Source organism: Gobius niger (assembly GCF_951799975.1).
Source record: "Gobius niger genome assembly, chromosome: 20".
NCBI classification, from domain to species: domain Eukaryota; kingdom Metazoa; phylum Chordata; class Actinopteri; order Gobiiformes; family Gobiidae; genus Gobius; species Gobius niger.
This window is the reverse complement of record NC_136871.1, coordinates 8,960,078-8,979,333: the sequence shown is the minus strand read 5'-3', so window position 1 is coordinate 8,979,333 and position 19,256 is coordinate 8,960,078. Positions and strand designations below refer to the sequence as shown.

Sequence of the window (19,256 nt, the reverse complement as noted above, 5' to 3'; positions counted from 1 at the left end):
CTGCACGCACAATGTTCTGCACCACACAGCGATGGAGATGAGGATGGACTCTGACGGCTGTACAGAGAGCTGCTGCTGAGGGAGCTGATGGTCGGCTCCCATTTGAGGTCCAGGGTTATGGTGGTGCTCAGGGCACAAAGGACTTCCACAATGAAGATGGGGGAGTCCATCAGGGTGAGGCCGAAGACGATTGGGCTTTGACCTTCCTGAAGTTCACAATCATCAGCTCCAGGTTTCCGCTGCACCCGGACACCAGCCGATCCAACGCTCTCCTGTCAACAGAAGAAGAAGAAGATCTTTATTTATAGAGCGAACAGAATCACGTCTCGATATGAGCCCTAAGATTGATAGACCGGAATCAAATTTCACAAATAAATGTAAATTTGCATGAAATAAGATGCCCCGCCCCCCCATTTTAAATACCTTTGAAGCAAACGGGAGCAACGGTGGCGCAGAGAGTAGAGCAGGTCGTCTTGTGATCAGAGGATCGGCAATTCGAATCCCGCAGTGCACACCGTCGCTGCTGTGTCCTTGGGCAAGACACTTCACCCTCCTCGCTTCCAGTGTCTGCCTACACCGGTGTATGAAAGAGAGAGTGAATGGGTGACTTGCTCCTTGATGTTAAGCGCTTTGAGTGCCGAAAGCAGGTAAAAAGACTCTTTATAAACATGACCATTCATTTACCATTTAAAGACTACTCAAATGAAGGATAAATCTTCACTTCAGTCATTCTAACTTTTTGGCAGTGTACAATGTCGATAATACAGTGGAGGGTTAACTATAGCAATTATTTGTTTTTGCTGTGGTATTGAAATGTACTGTGACACTAGAACCAGGGTTAACCGACCTGTGACTCGCATTCGGTTTAGTGGAGAAGTTCGCGTCACATGCAGGTGAGAGCGACCACACCCATCAGAGCAACAGCAGCACCAACAGGGCCCTGGGGAACACAAAAAAAGCATATTAAGCATGGAGCAGTAGCATCTGGGCACTTTGCTCAGAACCGGCATGTCTCACCTTTAAGAGGTCCAACAGGTTCTACTTTGTTATTCCAGTAGGTGTTGGGCTTGAACAGACTCACCTTTGGCTGTGCAGTAGATGGTGGGCTTTAACAGACTTACCTTTAGTTGTGCAATACGTTTTGGGCTATAACAGACTCACCTTTAGTAGATGCTTGAACAGACTCACCTTTAGTTGTGCAATAAGTGGTGGGCTTAAACAGACTCACCTTTGGCTGTGCGGTAGATGATGGGCTTGAACAGACTCACCTTTGGCTGTACAGTAGGTGTTGGGCTTGAACAGACTCACCTTTGGCTGTACAGTAGGTGTTGGGCTTGAACACTCACCTCTGGCTGTGCAGTAGGTGTTGGGCTTGAACAGACTCACCTTTGGCTGTGCAGTAGATGGTGGACTTGAACAGACTCACCTTTAGTTGTGTAGTAGGTGTTGGGCTCTAACAGACTCACCTTTAGTCAAGCAGGAAATTTTGGGCTTGAACAGACTCACCTGTGGCTGTGCAGTAGGTGGTGGGCTTGAACAGACTCACCTCTGGCTGTGCAGTAGGTGTTGGGCTCGAACAGACTCATCTTTAGTCAAGCAGGACATTTTGGGCTTGAACAGACTCACCTTTGGCCGTGCAGTAGGTGGTGGGCTTAAACAGACTCACCTTTGGCTGTTTAAGCCCAGATGATGGCCTTGAACAGACTCACCTTCAGTTGTGCAGTAGGTGTTGGGCTCTAACAGACTCACCTTTAGTCAAGCAGGACATTTTGGGCTTGAACAGACTCACCTGTGGCTGTGCAGTAGGTGTTGGGCTCTAACAGACTCACCTTTAGTCGTGCAGTAGGTGTTGGGCTCTAACAGACTCACCTTTAGTCAAGCAGGACATTTTGGGCTTGAACAGACTCACCTTTGACTGCAGTAGATGGTGGGCTTGAACAGACTCACCTTTGGCTGTGCAGTAGATGGTGGGCTTGAACAGACTCACCTTTAGTCGTGCAGTAGGTGTTGGGCTCGAAGAGACTCACCTTTAGTCAAGCAGGACGTTTTGGGCTTGAACAGACTCACCTTTGGCTGTGCAGTAGGTGGTGGGCTTGACCAGACTCACCTTTGGCTGTGCAGTAGGTGGTGGGCTTGAACAGACTCACCTTTAGTCATGCAGTAGGTGTTGGGCTCTAACAGACTAACCTTTAGTCAAGCAGGACATTTTGGGCTTGAACAGACTCACCTTTAGTCAAGCAGGACATTTTGGGCTTGAACAGACTCACCTGTGGCTGTGCAGTAGATGGTGGGCTTGAACAGACTCACCTTTGGCTGTGCAGTAGATGGTGGGCTTGAACAGACTCACCTTTAGTCGTGCAGTAGGTGTTGGGCTCGAAGAGACTCACCTTTAGTCAAGCAGGACATTTTGGGCTTGAACAGACTCACCTGTGGCTGTGCAGTAGATGGTGGGCTTGAACAGACTCACCTTTAGTCAAGTAGTAGGTGTTGGGCTCGAAGAGACTCACCTTTAGTCAAGCAGGACATTTTGGGCTTGAACAGACTCACCTTTAGTCAAGCAGGACGTTTTGGGCTTGAACAGACTCACCTTTGGCTGTGCAGTAGGTGGTGGACTTGAACGGACTCACCTTCAGTTGTGCAGTAGATGGTGGGCTTTAACAGACTCACCTTTCGTTGTGCAGTGAGTGGTGGGCTTGAACAGACTCACCTTTAGTCGTGCAGTAGGTGTTGGGCTCTAACAGACTCACCTTTAGTCAAGCAGGACGTTTTGGGCTTGAACAGACTCACCTTTGGCTGTGTGGTAGATGATGGGCTTGAACAGACTCGCCTTTGGCCGTGCGGTAGATGATGGGCTTGAACAGACTCACCTTTGGCTGTGCGGTAGATGATGGGCTTGAACAGACTCGCCTTTGGCCGTGCGGTAGATGATGGGCTTGAACAGACTCACCTTTGGCTGTGCGGTAGATGATGGGCTTGAACAGACTCACCTTTGGCCATGCGGTAGATGATGGGCTTGAACAGACTCACCTTTGGCTGTGCAGTAGATGATGGGCTTGAACAGACTCACCTTTGGCAGTGCAGTAGATGATGGGCTTGAACAGACTCACCTTCAGTTGTGCAGTAGGTGGTGGGCTTGAACAGACTCACCTTTGGCTGTGCGGTAGATGATGGGCTTGAACAGACTCACCTTTGGCTGCGCGGTAGATGATGGGCTTGAACAGACTCACCTTTGGCCGTGCAGTAGATGATGGGCTTGAACAGACTCACCTTTGGCTGTGCAGTAGATGATGGGCTTGAACAGACTCACCTTCAGTTGTGCAGTAGGTGGTGGGCTTGAACAGGCTCACCTTTGGCTGCGCGGTAGATGATGGGCTTTAACAGACTCACCTTTGGCCGTGCAGTAGATGATGGGCTTGAACAGACTCACCTTTGGCTGTGCAGTAGATGATGGGCTTGAACAGACTCACCTTCAGTTGTGCAGTAGGTGGTGGGCTTGAACAGGCTCACCTTTGGCTGTGCAGTAGCTGGTGGGCTTGAACAGGCTCACCTTTGGCTGTGCAATAAGTGGTGGGCTCAAACAGACTCATCTTTAGTCAAGCAGGATGTTTTGGGCTTGAACAGACTCACCTTTGGCTGTGCAATAAGTGGTGGGCTCGAACAGACTCACCTTTAGTCAAGCAGGACGTTTTGGGCTTGAACAGACTCACCTTTGACTGCGGTAGATGGTGGGTTTGTTCAGACTCACCTTCAGTTGTGCAGTAGGTGGTTGGCTTGAACAGACTCACCTTTAGTCGTGCAGCTGATGGTGGACTTGAACAGACTAACCTTTAGTCGTGAGGTAGGTGTTGGACTTGAACAGACTCACGTTTGTTCAAGCCCACAATCTACTGCACAGCCAGACTCACCTTTAGTCGTGCATTTCGTTTTGGGCTTGTACAGACTCACCTTTAGTTGCGCAGTAAATGGTGGGCTGGAACAGACTCACCGTTAGTCCCGCGGTACGTGTTGGGCTTGAATGGACTCACCTTTGGAAGTGCAGTAGGTGTTGGGCTTGAACAGATTCACCTTAGAGTGTCCTGGAAGGCTCGGACAGGTCTGAAAGGTGCAGACTGTGATAGACTCACATAGCTCACAGACCGAATGTAGCAATAGCGGTTCACAGACCGAGAATAGCATTAGCGGCTTACGCAGACCTAGTGTAGCATTAACAGCTCGCGCAGACAAAGTTTAGGATTTGCAGCTAAAACAGACAGTGTTTCGCATTAGCGGCTCATGCAGACCGAGTTTAGCATTAGTGGTTAACGGAGACCAAGTTTAGCAATAGCGGCTCAGGCAGACCGAGTGTAGCATTCGCGGCTCAAAAAGAAAGCGCTTATATTTAGCAGCTCAGACAGACCGGGTGTAGCATTAGCGGCTCACGCTGACCGAACCTAGCATTAGGGGATCACGCAGACCAAGAGTAGCATTAGCAGCTCAAAGAGACAGCGGGTCACATTAGCGGCTCTCGCAGACCGAGTGTAGCATTCGTGGATCATGTAAACCGAGTGTAGCATTAGCGGATGACGCAGACCGAGTGTAGCATTAGTGGCTCGCGTAAACCGAGTGTAGCATTAGCGGATGACGCAGACCGAGTGTAGCATTAGTGGCACACGTAAACCGAGTGTAGCATTAGCATATGACACAGACCGAGAGTAGCATTAGCAGCTCACAGACAGCGTTTCACATTAGCGGATCACACAGACTGAGTGTAGCAATAGCAGCTCAAAGAGACAGCGTGTCTCATTAGTGGCTCACGCAAACAGAGGGTAGCAATAGTGACTAAAACAGAACGAGTGTAGCAATAGCGTCTTAACACCACAGCAAACGAAATGAACAGACCAAATGTAGCATTAGCAACTCAAACAGACCGAGTGTAGCAGGAGCGGTTCACGCCGACGAAGTGTAGCATTAGCGGCTCAAAAAGACAGCGTTTCGCATTAGCGGCTCATGCAGACCGCAGTCTGCATGAGCGAGTTCAGCGAACGAGTTCAGCAATAGCGTCTTAACACCACAGCAAACGAAATGAACAGACCTCCTGTCTGATCCCGGTTCCTAAAACGGCGCACGCCAGGGAACCGGCCCACTACAGACCAGTCGCCCTGACCTCCCACCTGATGAAGACGATGGAGCGGCTCATCCTCACCCACCTCCGCTCTGTGGTGAGCCCCACCCTCGACCCGCTGCAGTTTGCCTACAGACCCAACATCGGAGTAGAGGATGCTGTCATCTACCTGTTGGAGCGGGCGCTCACGCACCTGGAGCACGCCGGGAACGCTGTGAGGGTCATGTTTTTTGACTTCTCAGGCCGGCGCTGCTACGGGGGAAGCTGGAGGACACGGGAGTGGATGAACATCTCACTGCATGGACCATCGACTACCTCACGGACCGACCACAGTATGTGCGGCTGCGCAGCTGTGAGTCTGAGGTGGTCGTCTGCAGCACCGGGGCCCCTCAGGGCACCGTCCTCTCATCGTTTCTCTTCACCATCTACACATCGGACTTCACATACAACACTGACAGCTGTCATCTCCAGAAGTTCCCCGACGACTCCGCCATCGTGGGCTGTGTGTCTAAGGGGAACGACCTGGAGTACGGGTCAGTCATCATAGACTTTGTGGACTGGTGTGAGCGCAACCACCTGTGCTTGAACATCAGTAAGACGAAGGAGATGGTAATCGACTTCACAAGGAAGCCACTACCGCACACACCACTGAACATCCAGGGTGGACGACATTGTGGAGGTGGACAGTTTCAAGTACCTGGGTGTTCACCTCAACAATAAACTGGACTGGTCCCACAACACCAACTCCCTGTACAAGAAGGGCCAAAGTCGCCTCCACCTTCTGAGGAGACTGAGGTCCTTCGGAGTGAGCAGACCTCTGCTCAGGACTTTTTATGACTCTTTTGTGGCCTCTGCTCTCCACTACGCTGCCGTGTGCTGGGCCCCGGGCAGCACAGAGCGGGACAAGAACAGACTGAACAAGCTGGTCAGGAGGGCCAGCTCCGTCCTGGGCTGCCCCCTGGACTCTGTGGAGGAGGTGAGTGACAGGAGGGTGTTAGCCAAGCTCTCCTCCATCATGGACAACACCTCCCACCCACTGCACGGGACTGTAGAAGAGCTGTGCAGCTCTCTCAGTGGCAGACTGAGACACCCTCAGTGCAGGATGGAGCGCTACCGCAAAGCCTTCATCCCCACTGCTGTCAGACTGTACAATAAGACTGTAAAGTAACATGTGCAATAATCTCTGTATCAGCTGCACTTTATTAACTCTGAATGATCTTCTTGAACGCCGACTGTAACAAGTGAATTTCTCCTTTGTGAGATCAATATAGGATTATCTTATCTATCTTATTAGCAACTCAAACAGACCTAGTGTAGCAGGAGCGGTTCAAGCAGACGAAGTGTAGCATTAGCGGCTTAAAAAGACAGCGTTTCGCACTTGCAGCTCATGCAGACAGAGTTTAGCATTAGTGGTTAACGGAGACCAAGTTTAGCAATAGAAACGAAATGAATAGACCGAGTGTAGCAATAGCGGCTCAAACAGACCGAGTGTAGCAATAGCAGCTCAAACAGACCGAGTGTAGCAATAGCAGCTCAAACAGACAGGGTTTAGCAATAGCGGATCACAGACCGAGTGTAGCATTAGTGGCTCATGTAAACCGAGTGTAGCATTAGCGGATGACGCACACCGAGTGTAGCATTAGCGGATGACGCAGACCGGGTATAGCATTAGTGGCTCGCGTAAACCGAGTGTAGCATTAGCGGATGTCGCATACCAAGTGTAGCATTAGTGGCACACATAAACCGAGTGTAGCATTAGCAGATGACGCAGACCGAGTGTAGCATTAGCAGCTCACAGACAGCGTTTCACATTTGCGGATCACGCAGACCGAGTGTAGCAATAGCGACTCACGCAGACCGAGTGTAGCAGTAGCGACTCAAAACCACAGCAAATTAAATGAACAGACCGAGTGAGGCAGTAGCGGCTCACATACAGAGTGTAGCAATAGCAACTCACAGACCGAGTGTAGCATTAGCCACTCAAAACCACAGCAAATGAAATCAACAAACCAAGTGTGTCATTAGCGGCTCAACACCACAACAAACGACAAGAACAGACCGAGTGTAGCTTTAGCAATAGCTCAAACACAAAGCGTTTCGCATTAGCGGCTCGAAGACAGAGTGCCGCATTATTGGCTCAACAACACAGCAAACGACATTAACAGACCGAGTGTAGCAATAGCGACTCAAGCAGACCGAGTGTAGCAATAGTGACATACGCAGACCAAGTGTAGCAATAGCGACTCACGAAGACCGAGTGTAGCAATAGCGACTCACGCAGACCGAGTGGATCTTTAGCGACTCACGCAGACCGAGTGGATCTTTAGCGACATACGCAGACCGAGTGGATCTTTAGCGACATACGCAGACCGAGGGTAGCAATAGCGACTCCAACAGACCAAGGGAAGCAAGAGCGACTGAAACAGACCGAGTGTAGCAATAGCGACTCAAAACCACAGCAAATTAAATGAACAGACCGAGTGAAGCAGTAGCGGCTCACAGACCGAGTGTAGCAATAGCGACTCAACACTACACCAAACGACATGAACAGACCGATTGTAGCAGTAGCAGCTCAAACAGAGGGTTTAGCACTAGTGGTTCACAGACCAATTGTAGCATTACCAGCTCACACACCGAGCGTTGCATTAGCGACTCCAAACCACAGCAAATGAAATGAACAGACCGAGTGTAGCATTAGCGGCTCACGCAGACAACGTTTCGCATTAGCAACTCAACACCATAGCAAACGACATGAACAGACCAAGTGTAGCAGCAGCGGCTCACAGACCGAGTGTAGCATTAGTGGCTCACACGGCTCAGGCAGACCGAGTGTAGCATGAGCGACTCATGCAGACCGAGTGTTGCATGAGCGACTCACGCAGAACGAGTGTAGCACTAAGCTTCTCAACACCACAGCAGATGAAATGAACAAACCGAGTGCAGCGTTAGCAACTCAAACAGACCGAGGGTAGCATTTGCAGCTCACAGACCAACTGTAGCAATAGCGGCTCAAACAGACAGCGTTTCACATTAACGATTCAACACCATAGCAATAGCGACTTACGCAGACCGAGTGTAGCATTAGCGACTCAGCACTACAACAAACGTGAACATTAGCAACTCAACACCGGCATGAGAAAATCAACACAAGCATCAGTGAATCATGTATGAATGTAGGGCTGCACAGTGTATTGCAAAAAATACATTGAGAAATTACAACGAATTCTGCAATCTGAAGAAGCCACAATCTATTGCAAAACTGCTGAAAATGGACACATTTATTTACTTCCCCGGTGTAAAACAAAAAGTTTTCCTAATATTTTCCTCATCAATTAGCTGAAAAACAAATGTAAACACTTAAACTTTTGCAATATTGTGCAGCTCAACACCGATGAATGGAAATGGATGCGGTCAATGTGTTTATGTAGAAGGAGGTAGAGGTTGTCGAAGAGAGAAATAGCAAAGTGACAGTCTGTGAGAAAGGTATATGGATGTGCGTATGATGATGCTTGTCCAGGAAAGTTGATGATATAAAGTATACAGCCATAATGGGGAGAAGAGAGGTGAAAGGAGGGAGTAGGAGGGCGGAAAGTGACAAAGTGTGTTAGAAAGATAGTATGGATGTGCGCAAGTATGCAGAGAGCAAGAGCGAGCCCTGACCCTACCAGCAGCATCAGCAAAATCAACAGCAGCATCAACAAACCAGCAGTAACTCACCGTTGACATCTTCATCAGATGTTTAACTCCAGCAGAGTTTACTCACCCTGTGCTCGTCTTGTTAGAAAGTCCTCAGTCCGTGATCCAGTGCTGGATTCTCTGAAAGAAAAGTATTTACTTCTCAAAATCAAATGACTCCAGACCTTACCAAGCGGCTCACGCAGACCAAGTGTAGCATGAGCGGCTCACGCAGAGTGTAATATTAGTAGTTCACGGAGAATGAGGTAAGCAAGTGCTTTGTCATTGTGTAAGCGTACAATGAAATATTTTTCAGCTGTCAGTCCTGAGCTCCCACGCTGTGTAATACTTACCCGCATGACCTTGGAGATCGGGGAAACTGTAGCACTTGGAAGAAACCTGGCTGGCTGCTCTCGGTCTCCTCTGATCTTTTTAAACAGTGCATCGCCTCCTGGGCCCTTCCCCGTCTCCGAGCGTGGTGTCCTGCACTGGTCAGCTTCCCCACCTCTTCCTCCATTAGCGGTTATAAAGTCAGACTTTAGCATCATCGGCTAACACAGTCAGACATTAGCATCCTCAGCTAACACAGTCAGACATTAGCATCATCGGCTAACACAGTCAGACATTAGCATCATCGGCTAACAGAGTCAGACATTAGCATCATCGGCTAACACAGTCAGACATTAGCATCATCGGCTAACAGAGTCAGACATTAGCATCATCGGCTAACACAGTCAGACATTAGCATCCTCGGCTAACACATTCAGACATTAGCATCATCGGCTAACACAGTCAGACATTAGCATCCTCGGCTAACACATTCAGACATTAGCATCATCGGCTAACACAGCCAGACATTAGCATTAGCGGCTAACACTAAGTTTCACATTATTACAGAATTTTACAAAAGAAACATGTGACAAACCTGCTTTGATGCAACTGAAATCCTCATGAAATGTCGTTTGTTTAATAGTCCAATTTCTACAGGGAGCCGTTAGTTATATTTCTCATAATGACTACAAAGCAGGCACCGGAAAGGCTGTGAGGTGTTCAAGGGTTGTGGTGAAAGTACCGCGCCGCAAACCTAGTTCTAAATTGAATTACGTTCTAAATGTAAACCGACTTGCATACAAGTTGTAGTTTAGCAAATAAATATGTCTCAAAATGTTTACTTTGCAACAGATCTCATTTATGCTGATAAATATGTGTTTCACACAAGATTAATGAGATTTCCGTATCTCATTGAATCTATGATCAGAGCAGCGTGTTGAGGGGAGGGGGGAGAGCAGGGTTCACTACTCCCACTTACTGACAAAAAAAATTAAAAAGACATAGCTGTGGGCAGCTTTAATATTTAGTTTAAAGAACCCCTAGAAACTAGAGCTTTACGGTCTCATTATACGTCTTTAGTTTAGTTTAGACGCACAGACGGACACTTGTGGCCTTTTAAAGTTTTAAGTAGGTATTCTCGTTGTCCTCAGCCATTGTTTTCTGCGGGGAGCGTCCGCATAGTTAGACATTTTTTCAGGACGCCGATGCGGAAGCTGAGCCGCTCGGAGGCCGCACGAAGGGGCGTGTCTGAGAAAATGACAACTTTTTCCGCACGGACCTCGCGGACGCGTCAAGTATAATCCAACCTTTACTCTGCCCACATTCAAAATTTTAAAAATGTGCCTAAGGAGGCGTTTCCCAGAGGCACTGGGGCCATGTGGGGGCGGGGAGATGTAGGCAGAGCTGTTTACCTTTGTCAGTGGCAAGTGCCGCCTGGGGGTTTCTGGATTTATCCAGAGCAGAAGGAACATTTTAATGGCCAAATACTATGTTTTTAATAAACAAGAAAATGTCTGAAACATCAGACTGTGTGCTACGATTTATTGGCTAAATACATCAAACTATGATATTGCCCCTAAAGTTCAAAGACTACAGCCCACACTGGCAACACACTTTCCCTCATCACCACAGCAAAAAACATGAGTTACAGCAACTCAACACCACAGCAAACATTAACATTAGCAACTCAACACCGGCATGAGCAAGTCAACACAAGCATCGGTGAATCATGGATGTATGTAGGGCTGCACAATGTATTGCAAAAAATATACCGCAGAATTCGGTGTAATATCTCAATCGCAAGAAGCCACAATCACAACATTACCGAAGATGGACACATTTATTTATTTTACTTCTCTGGTGCAAAACAAAATGTTTTCCTAATATTTGCCTCATCAATTACCTGAAAAAACAAATGACTTATAAAGTTTTACAATATTGTGCAGCGCTACATCGATGGATGGAAATGGATGAGGTAAATGCGTTCATGTAGAAGGAGGTTGTCGAAGAGAGAAATAGCGTGACAGAGTCTGTAAGAAAGGTATATGGATGTGTGTGTGTATGTTTGCAGAGGATGTATAACATTAACGTAGTCACTCACCGGTGACGTCTTCATCAGATGCTCGTCCAGCAAAGTTAATGACAAAGTATATACAACCATAATGGGGAGAAGAGGTGAAAGGAGAGAGTAGGAGGGCGGAAAGTGACAGAGTATGGATGTGCGCAAGTATGCAGAGAGCAAGAGCGAACCCTGACCCTACCAGCAGCATCAGCAAATCAACAGCAAAATCAGCAAAATCAACAGCGGGATCAACAGCAGAACCAGCAAACCAGCAGCCACTCACCGGTGACGTCTTCATCAGATGTTTGACTCCAGCAGAGTTTACTCACCCTGTGCTCCTCTTGTTAGAAAGTCCTCAGTCCGTGATCCAGCGCTGGATTCTCTGAAGGAAAAGCATTTACTTCTCAAAATCACATGACTCCAGACCTCACCAAGCCGCCACTCGTAATCTAGAATAACAGAGAGCACAAATGTGGACCAGGGAAGTATTTTTCTATAGGTTAGATTTAACCTCTTACCCCCCACATTTCAACAAATGGCTTACAAACTGTTTGAATTGAATGGAACATATTGTTACAACAGTTTAGTAAAATGTCACAATATCATCAATTTGAGTGTTTTTTTGTGCAGCGCTACATATAAGGATGGAAATGGATAAGGTCAATGTGTTGATGTAGAAGAAGGTTGCAGAGGAGAGAAGTAGCAAAGTGACAGAGTCTGAGGTAAAAGTATATGGATGTGTATGTTTGCAGAGGATGTATAATATTAATGTAGTCACTCACCAGTGACGTCTTCATCAGATGCTCGTCCAGCAAAGTTAATGACAAAGTATATACAACCATAATGGGGGAGAAGAGGTGAAAGGAGGGAGTAGGAGAGCGGAAAGTGACAAAGTGTGTTAGATTGTTTGGATGTGCGTAAGTATGCTGAGAGCAAGAGCAAGCCCTAACCCTACCAGCAGCACCATCAAATCAACAGCAAAATCAGCAAAATCAACAGCAGAATCAGCAAAAGAACAGCCACTCACCGATGACGCCTTCATCAGATGCACATCCAGCAAAGTTCATGACAATGTGAATGCATCAATGAGGAAGAGGAGAGGTTGAGGGAGGAAAGTGTGTTAGATAGTATGGATGTACGCAAGTATGCAGAGAGGAAGAGCGAGCCCTAACCATACCAGAAGCATCAGCAAATCAACAGCGGCATCAACAGCAGCACCAGCAAACCAGCAGCCACTCACCGGTGACGTCTTCATCAGATGTTTGACTCCAGCAGAGTTTACTCACCCTGTGCTCCTCTTGTTAGAAAGTCCTCAGTCCATGATCCAGCGCTGGATTCTCTGAAAGAAAAGCATTGAATTCTCAAAATCAAATGACTCCAGACCTCACCAAGCCGCCACTCGTAATCTAGAAAAACAAAGAGCACAAATGTGGACCAGGGAAGCATTTTTCTATAGGTTAGATCTATCCTCTTAACCTCCACCTGAACCGTAAGCTCCAGTCAAGAAGATTTAGTTTTCTTTACATCACTTTTTTTTAGAACCTAAAAACAGTAACACAATTAGATTTCACTGAGGGCAATGTCAGTGAGGTCAGTGGGTCAGTGATTTTATGGGTCGTTCTAGCTGCAGTTTACACATATTTTTGAAGGGTTAGGGAGTTTGGTTTAATGATGCCGTTTCAGTTGTGTCAGTGAAGTAAACAACACTAATGTGGACAGAAAGTGGGAAAACAAACAAAGAAGTGGAGTTGAGCAGCTGAATGGTTCCGAAACATCTTCGGGAGTTTGAGAGTTCACTAAAGCAGAAACAACAAGGAGTTCTTTATGTCCTCCTCCCTCTCCACAGGAAAAGGTTTCTTCATTTCTTGACTGTTGAAGTTAAAGATACGGGTGTAAATGAAGGCAGGTAATGATCCTGATTCCTGACTACGTGACATTCCCAGAGCAAGTCGAAAAAACCGGGCCTTTTGCTGCCCTGCTCTGATGACGATGGGGGGAAACCAGTCACAGATATTCAGACCAAATGGCCACCACTTTTTTGTTTTTATTTCAGAAACTTCCTCATAAAAGGCTCTGTTTGGGTGGACTGAAGTTTAAATGTAGCTTTTCGCTCTTACCTGCAGTCCCCTGGAGTTCTGGACCGTGCGTTTGCTCGCGCTGAGGGCGCGGCTCCCGCGCAGGTGTTGCATCCACCACCCGTTATTATGATAGATCCATGTCCACCACTAATTAGTCTCATCTGTTTCCTTCAGTGAAGAGGTCAGTCCTGCCTTCAGAATAAAAGTGCGCTTCCTGTCTGACAAACTTTCACAACAAAAGGCCAGTGTTGGGCAAGTTACTCTAATGCCGCGAGTTTTTTCCTAGAATTGATTTATTTATTAATTTTGCAAGGACAGTGCATATTAACATAACAGCTCAACTGTAAAATATGCCAGAGTTAGCCAAAAGGCTAGTTTTCATCTGAAGTCCTCGGCCAGATATACAGTAGGCACCCTGGAAATGGGTAAAACAAAATATATAATATATATAATAGTTCAACCAGTCACAAGTCATGAGAGTGAAACGTCATACATATCAACCAATCAGCTAAACCCTGACCCTGCCCTAGCCATATATAGATGTCTCATACGTGCTGCTGGCCAATGGAGGGCGACGTCCGCACACGGCGGCCATTTTGCCACAGGGAGCTCCACACTCATGGTTTATGTACCTTTAAATAACCTTAACTTGCTCAATTTTCTACCGATTTATGTCGGTATGACACTGCATACATATAAAAAAGAAAATCTTTATTTCAACATGCTCCAGCATTCAGAATTATAGCCACATTAATAACGTTTGAAAGAAACCAAACTTGTAAAATCCCAAATTGTAAATCCGTGAAGATTTCAGCGAGATAAGAAGATTTGGGTTCATGCTAATCAGTCACTTACATGAGGTCGTCAGAAAGCTTCCCTGTTGCAAGATGGCTGCCAGTTATGCCGGAAGTGACTCTGTCTCTGACATCTAGCCTTTATAATATGGCCCGAGCAACAAACCTTAAGGATAGTGGGCTGGTGCCTCATCTGAGGGCAATTCGGACCGAAGTAACACCTTTTTGAGTGACAGTGCAGGATTTTGGATGCAGTTGTGGTGAATAGGTCTGGGCTCATTCTACACATTAGGACATTGTTGGAGCAAATAGGGGGTGGAAAATACATAATTAATATAATAATAATAATTTAAACATTTTTAAACTCCGCAAAGTCCCTTTAGCACTGTGCTGATAAAAAAAGTGGGTCAATAAAGGTTGCTCTAACAAGAGAAGTCGACACGTGCAACGCTGTAGTGGAAAACAAGGCGGCTCATTGGATCAGTTTACCTGTTTCTGCAGATCACATTTCAATCACTCAACCGTCACTTGTCAAGAGCTCCTTCACACCAAACTGACTCACGTGTATAAACAAGGCCGCAGAGTGTGCGACTCATCAGGAAAGGATCCAGCGATAAAGCAGGAAGGCTTCGCACTGAATACCTTTCAAAACATGTAAACTAACGCTTTAGCCGGAAATTCTTCACACAGTAATGAGATGAACACACCTACGCTGTTTTCATGTCATATTGTCACACTCAACCATGCGTCTTGTTTTGCTACTGTTCCCACAGGCTTGAATTGCACGTTTCAATCATTAGAAACATATTTAGCATAGACCTCAGCAGTGTGCAGTGTTTCAGGTTTTAACCAGAATGACACTAAGATGATGGATCAACACCAAAGCTCAATTTTGTAGACTTGCAGTGGACTGGAGAAGCTACAAAATATGTGTGAGATGGATTATATTCACATAATTTTTTGTATTCACAACAATATCTAGAATTTGCAGTCATAAAATCACACTTGTATCATCAGCCTTGAAGGCACTATACCTGATTTTTAATTATTTTTTTTCAAGTAATGGAATGGGAATTATTTTGAGGGGAAAACACAGTACATTTACAGTAATATGTAAACATTTTGATATATTTTATAAACTTGCAGGCTAGTTTTGTAGCATTATACAGACAACAACCCTGAAAAATGACCATGCAAGTTGGCTTTAAACTTGTCCCTGTGAAGAACTGGGATTCAACAAATATCTTAAGAAAGTTGGGAATGAATTTATACCACAATTAAAATTTTAATTTAGGGGCCTCCTCTTTCATTGTTTGTAATCGAAAAATCCGGTATAGAGCCTTTAAAGGAACAGGCCACTGTTTTTCTATACTGAGATATGTTTTTACCTGAGCTTAGACGAGTTGATGCGTACCTGTCTAGTCTTTGGACGCATCCGTGGAAGAGCTTGGTCGCTTCTAACTTCACCTCTGTTTGGAGCTTTAGGAATACATTGGGAGAGGCCAAATGCTAACAACATTTGGTCATTTTGCGGTGACCTGTTCCTTTACACCTAATCATTACGCCTAACAATATAGTTTCCCTTTTTATCCACTTAGAAAATCGACATGTTTAATTTTGTGTGACTATACTTGGATCGTGTAAACGCTCACGTAACCGTATTTAAATAGAGGAATCGGGGAAGAGCTTGGTCGCATCTAAATTCACCCCCGTTTGGGTCCATAGAGGAGAAGCTAAATGCTAACAACATGTTTGGTGTTTTTGCGTGACTGAGCGCACATGTAAAGACCAGACAGGTACGTATCAACTCGTCTAGGCTAAGGTAAGAACATATCTCAGTATGGAAAAACGGTGGCCTATTCCTTTAAGGGGAGCCATGTTTTCCCAAGAAAAGACAAACAAAGGTGTTAATCAAGTGGCATCCATTCAGAGAAACATGGATGTAAGGCCTTCACAGCCACCTCAGGGATGTCTAAGGTCTTTATAGATATCTTATAGGTTAAAACAAGTACTATACTTTATGAGGAAGTATTACATGTACTTTGCAAATTGTGACTGGGAACCTGTCTGAGAATCCTGCAAGAAACCTGCAATTTTCCCCAAAAAAACTTGAAAACTGTTGTGAACTTTCTTTTGCATCACCAACTCAATGCAGACCAAAGCACACATTGGCTTTCTGACTAAACATTTCCCACTTTGCGTCAGGATTGCAAAAGTGCCCTTTCGCGTCTCTGTGGATGTCTTTCGACGGGCCACGCAATCATCGGCAGGAATACTCCCAGTCTCCATGGATACGCGGAGTAGCCACATTCGGCGCGGGCCAATGAGATGCCAGCTGCTGACGGTGCCCTCGTGTGAGAGCTGCAACAATAGCAGGAAGAGAGTCCCGTTCCCTCGCTCCACAGCGGTGTGATCCAAAGGCCCGGCTCTGACCCGGGCGGTCTGCAAGAAAGACCGAGGCGCAATGAAAATAAAAAACAGGATGCCGAACTGAAGTTATCAGTCCAGGAGGAGACATCTTTCCACCTAAAGCCGTAGTTATACAACATGAGGGAGGAGGAACGACCGCTTTAGACCTGGTTTTGCAATGTTAAATGATGAGTGATTTATTGCTTGGCAGAATACCTGAGTGCATAACTCAACTCGTAATTATACTGTATTGTTCTCACAATGATTGGAACTTGGATTTACTAGATTTGGAAGAGTGTTGTAGGTGCACTATTCAGTAACTATATTATTAAAGGTAATGTTTCCACTAAAATGTAAAAGGACCCAACTTCATATCCTTTTTGCAAAACACATAGAATTATTTGCACTGGTCATGAAGATGGGTAAGTAAAAATGACTGTTGTATTGGGCATAACTTAAGCTTTATATGTTTATTTAATATTCATTCAACATTAATGTGTGGGGAAATACAGTATTTTACATGATATATGAGAAAATGTTATCCGCTATTTGAGTCGCGGCTTGTCATCCTAGCATTATGGTGGGTCCTGACAGCATCCCAATTGAGAACCGCTGTTCTAAAATGGCGTCAATTTCATCAATCTTGTACTGAAGAAAGTCCGAAAGACCCCCCTATTTAGTATAAATGAAGAGCAATGCTATGAGATTAATAAACAATGCTTGGGAAAAAATATCAGCTCGATAAAGCAGACATTCCTATCCCTGATCTAAACTATAATGTGAGCAAATGCATTAAACATCTTTGAACATATATTAACATTTAAAATATTTTCAGATGATGACTTGCTTTTTAGAGTGGTTTATCTTGCTCTTCAGAAAGTCCTCTGAAGCTGCAAAAGATGTTTCCATGATAAGGCCTCATTCCAACAGAGGTTATCCTCCGTGTCGGCTTAGACAAATGATTTCATTTCCAAGTCAAACGGCCCGGCTCATCCATCAGACAGTCGGCCTTAGGAGGTTTGCTTCTGCTACCAGAAACACTTCAGGCTATTACAATTCACTGATGTAGTAGTATATCTGCAGTGGGTTGCATAAGTGTCGGCCCCGCTCTATCTTTTCGACATTGTGCCACGCTATAGACTATAAACATAAATATTTTTAATCAAAGTTTTATGTGAAAGACACACACTAAATGACACACAATTGTGAAGTGAAATGAAATTAATACAAGATTTAGATTTTTTTTATAATTAAAAAAAGTGTGATGTGCATAAGTACCAGCCCACCTTTCCTTTTAGTGCAACCAATTGCCTTCAGAAGTTGCCTGATGATTTCTGAATGATCACATGTTGACCTCATGACTAAATAGACTCTACCTGTGTGTAATCTAATGTCAGTTCAAATACAGCTGCTCCGTGATGGTCTCAGAGATCTGCTAAGAGTATTGTGGAGCAGACAGCATCATGAAGTCTAAGAACACACCAGACAGCTCCGGGATAACGTTATTGAGGAATATAATACACTGGGTTAGGTTATAAAAAGCTTTCCAAAGCTTTGAACATCTCTCAAAGTACAGTTAAATACACCATCCAGCAATGGAAAGCCCTTCTAAACTTACCGACCGAACAAGGACAGCACTGACCACAGCTGTTACCAAGAAGCCTATGATGACCCTGGATGAACTGCAGAGATCTACAGCTCAGGTGGGGGAAACTGTCCACAGGACAACTATTAGTCGTACACTGCACAAATCTGGCCTTATGGCAGAGTGGCTAGAACAAGCCATTTTTGAAAGAAAACTATAAGAAGTCCCATTTTTTGAGAAGCCTCCATGTGGCTTCTGGCAAACAGAAAACGGAACTTCTTATGGTTTTCCTTTAAAAATGCCACTCCTCCATAAAGCCATATGTGATACACCATCACAGAGCAGCTGTATTTGAATTGACATTAGATTTCACACTGATAGACTCTATTTAGTCATTGGGTCAACATGTGCTCATTCAGAAATCATCAAGCAACTTACTTCTGAAAGCAATTGGTTTCACTAAAGGGAAAGGGGGGCCGGTACTTACTGTATGCACATCCCACTTTTCATTTTTTTATATAAAATGTAAAATCATGTTTAAATTTCATTTCACTTAGTGTGAGTCTTTCACATAAAATTTCAATTGAATTTTGCCACGCTATGGACCATAAACATAAATAATGTGTATGGTCCATAGCGTGGCAAAATGTTGAAAAGTTCAAGTGGGGCCGATACTTATTGCTTAATTTTACTTAATTGTAAAACAACAAAAAACATACATGAGTCGCCTATTTGCTTTCTTTGGCTCAAAGGATAAAGAGGATAAAGGCTGCTTGTTGGTTGCAGAAGAGGCACTCATCATATTCCATTAGAGCAATCGATACTAATTACATTAGTGAGGGCTTTTAGACATAAAACTAAAGAGGTTTTCTCTCTCTTTTCTTTTTTCATTAAAATGGCAAGCAAAAGAGAAAGATGGTTGATATAGGCCTAGTCTCTGTGAAACATGACAGTAAATACAAGCCAACTACTAAAAGGTCTGCATTAAATAAATCAATACAAATCGTTAATTATTTTCCATCATCAGCATATGTTTCTTAACACAATGTGCGTCAAACCTGTGCCATGTGGTGCCATGCTGCTCTCTGATGTGTCATTTGGTCAGATGGCTTTGTTGTTGTTGTGCTCGTGGTGACAGCCTGCGTGATGACGTCGGCGCCAGGTGAGGAGGATTACGTGCAGAGCGGCGCGTAGAGCTGTCGCTTTCATCCGCCTCTCATCC

At 45.3% G+C, this 19,256-nt stretch overlaps 1 protein-coding gene and 2 long non-coding RNA genes across 3 annotated transcripts in view; all 3 read right to left on the bottom strand.

Moving 5' to 3' along the window:
- The window catches only part of LOC306980135, an 857,770-nt gene that overhangs the window by 202,697 nt on the left and 635,817 nt on the right, over positions 1-19,256 (bottom strand). The window lies entirely within an intron of this gene.
- Positions 1-19,256, bottom strand: part of inka2 (inka box actin regulator 2) — a 373,123-nt gene that overhangs the window by 49,410 nt on the left and 304,457 nt on the right. The window lies entirely within an intron of this gene.
- Positions 16,095-19,155, bottom strand: LOC306980223. The gene is made up of 3 exons (XR_013794003.1): positions 19,093-19,155; positions 18,068-18,162; positions 16,095-16,482 (listed from the first exon to the last, which is right to left on the bottom strand). It is a non-coding gene; the product is annotated as an uncharacterized lncRNA (long non-coding RNA).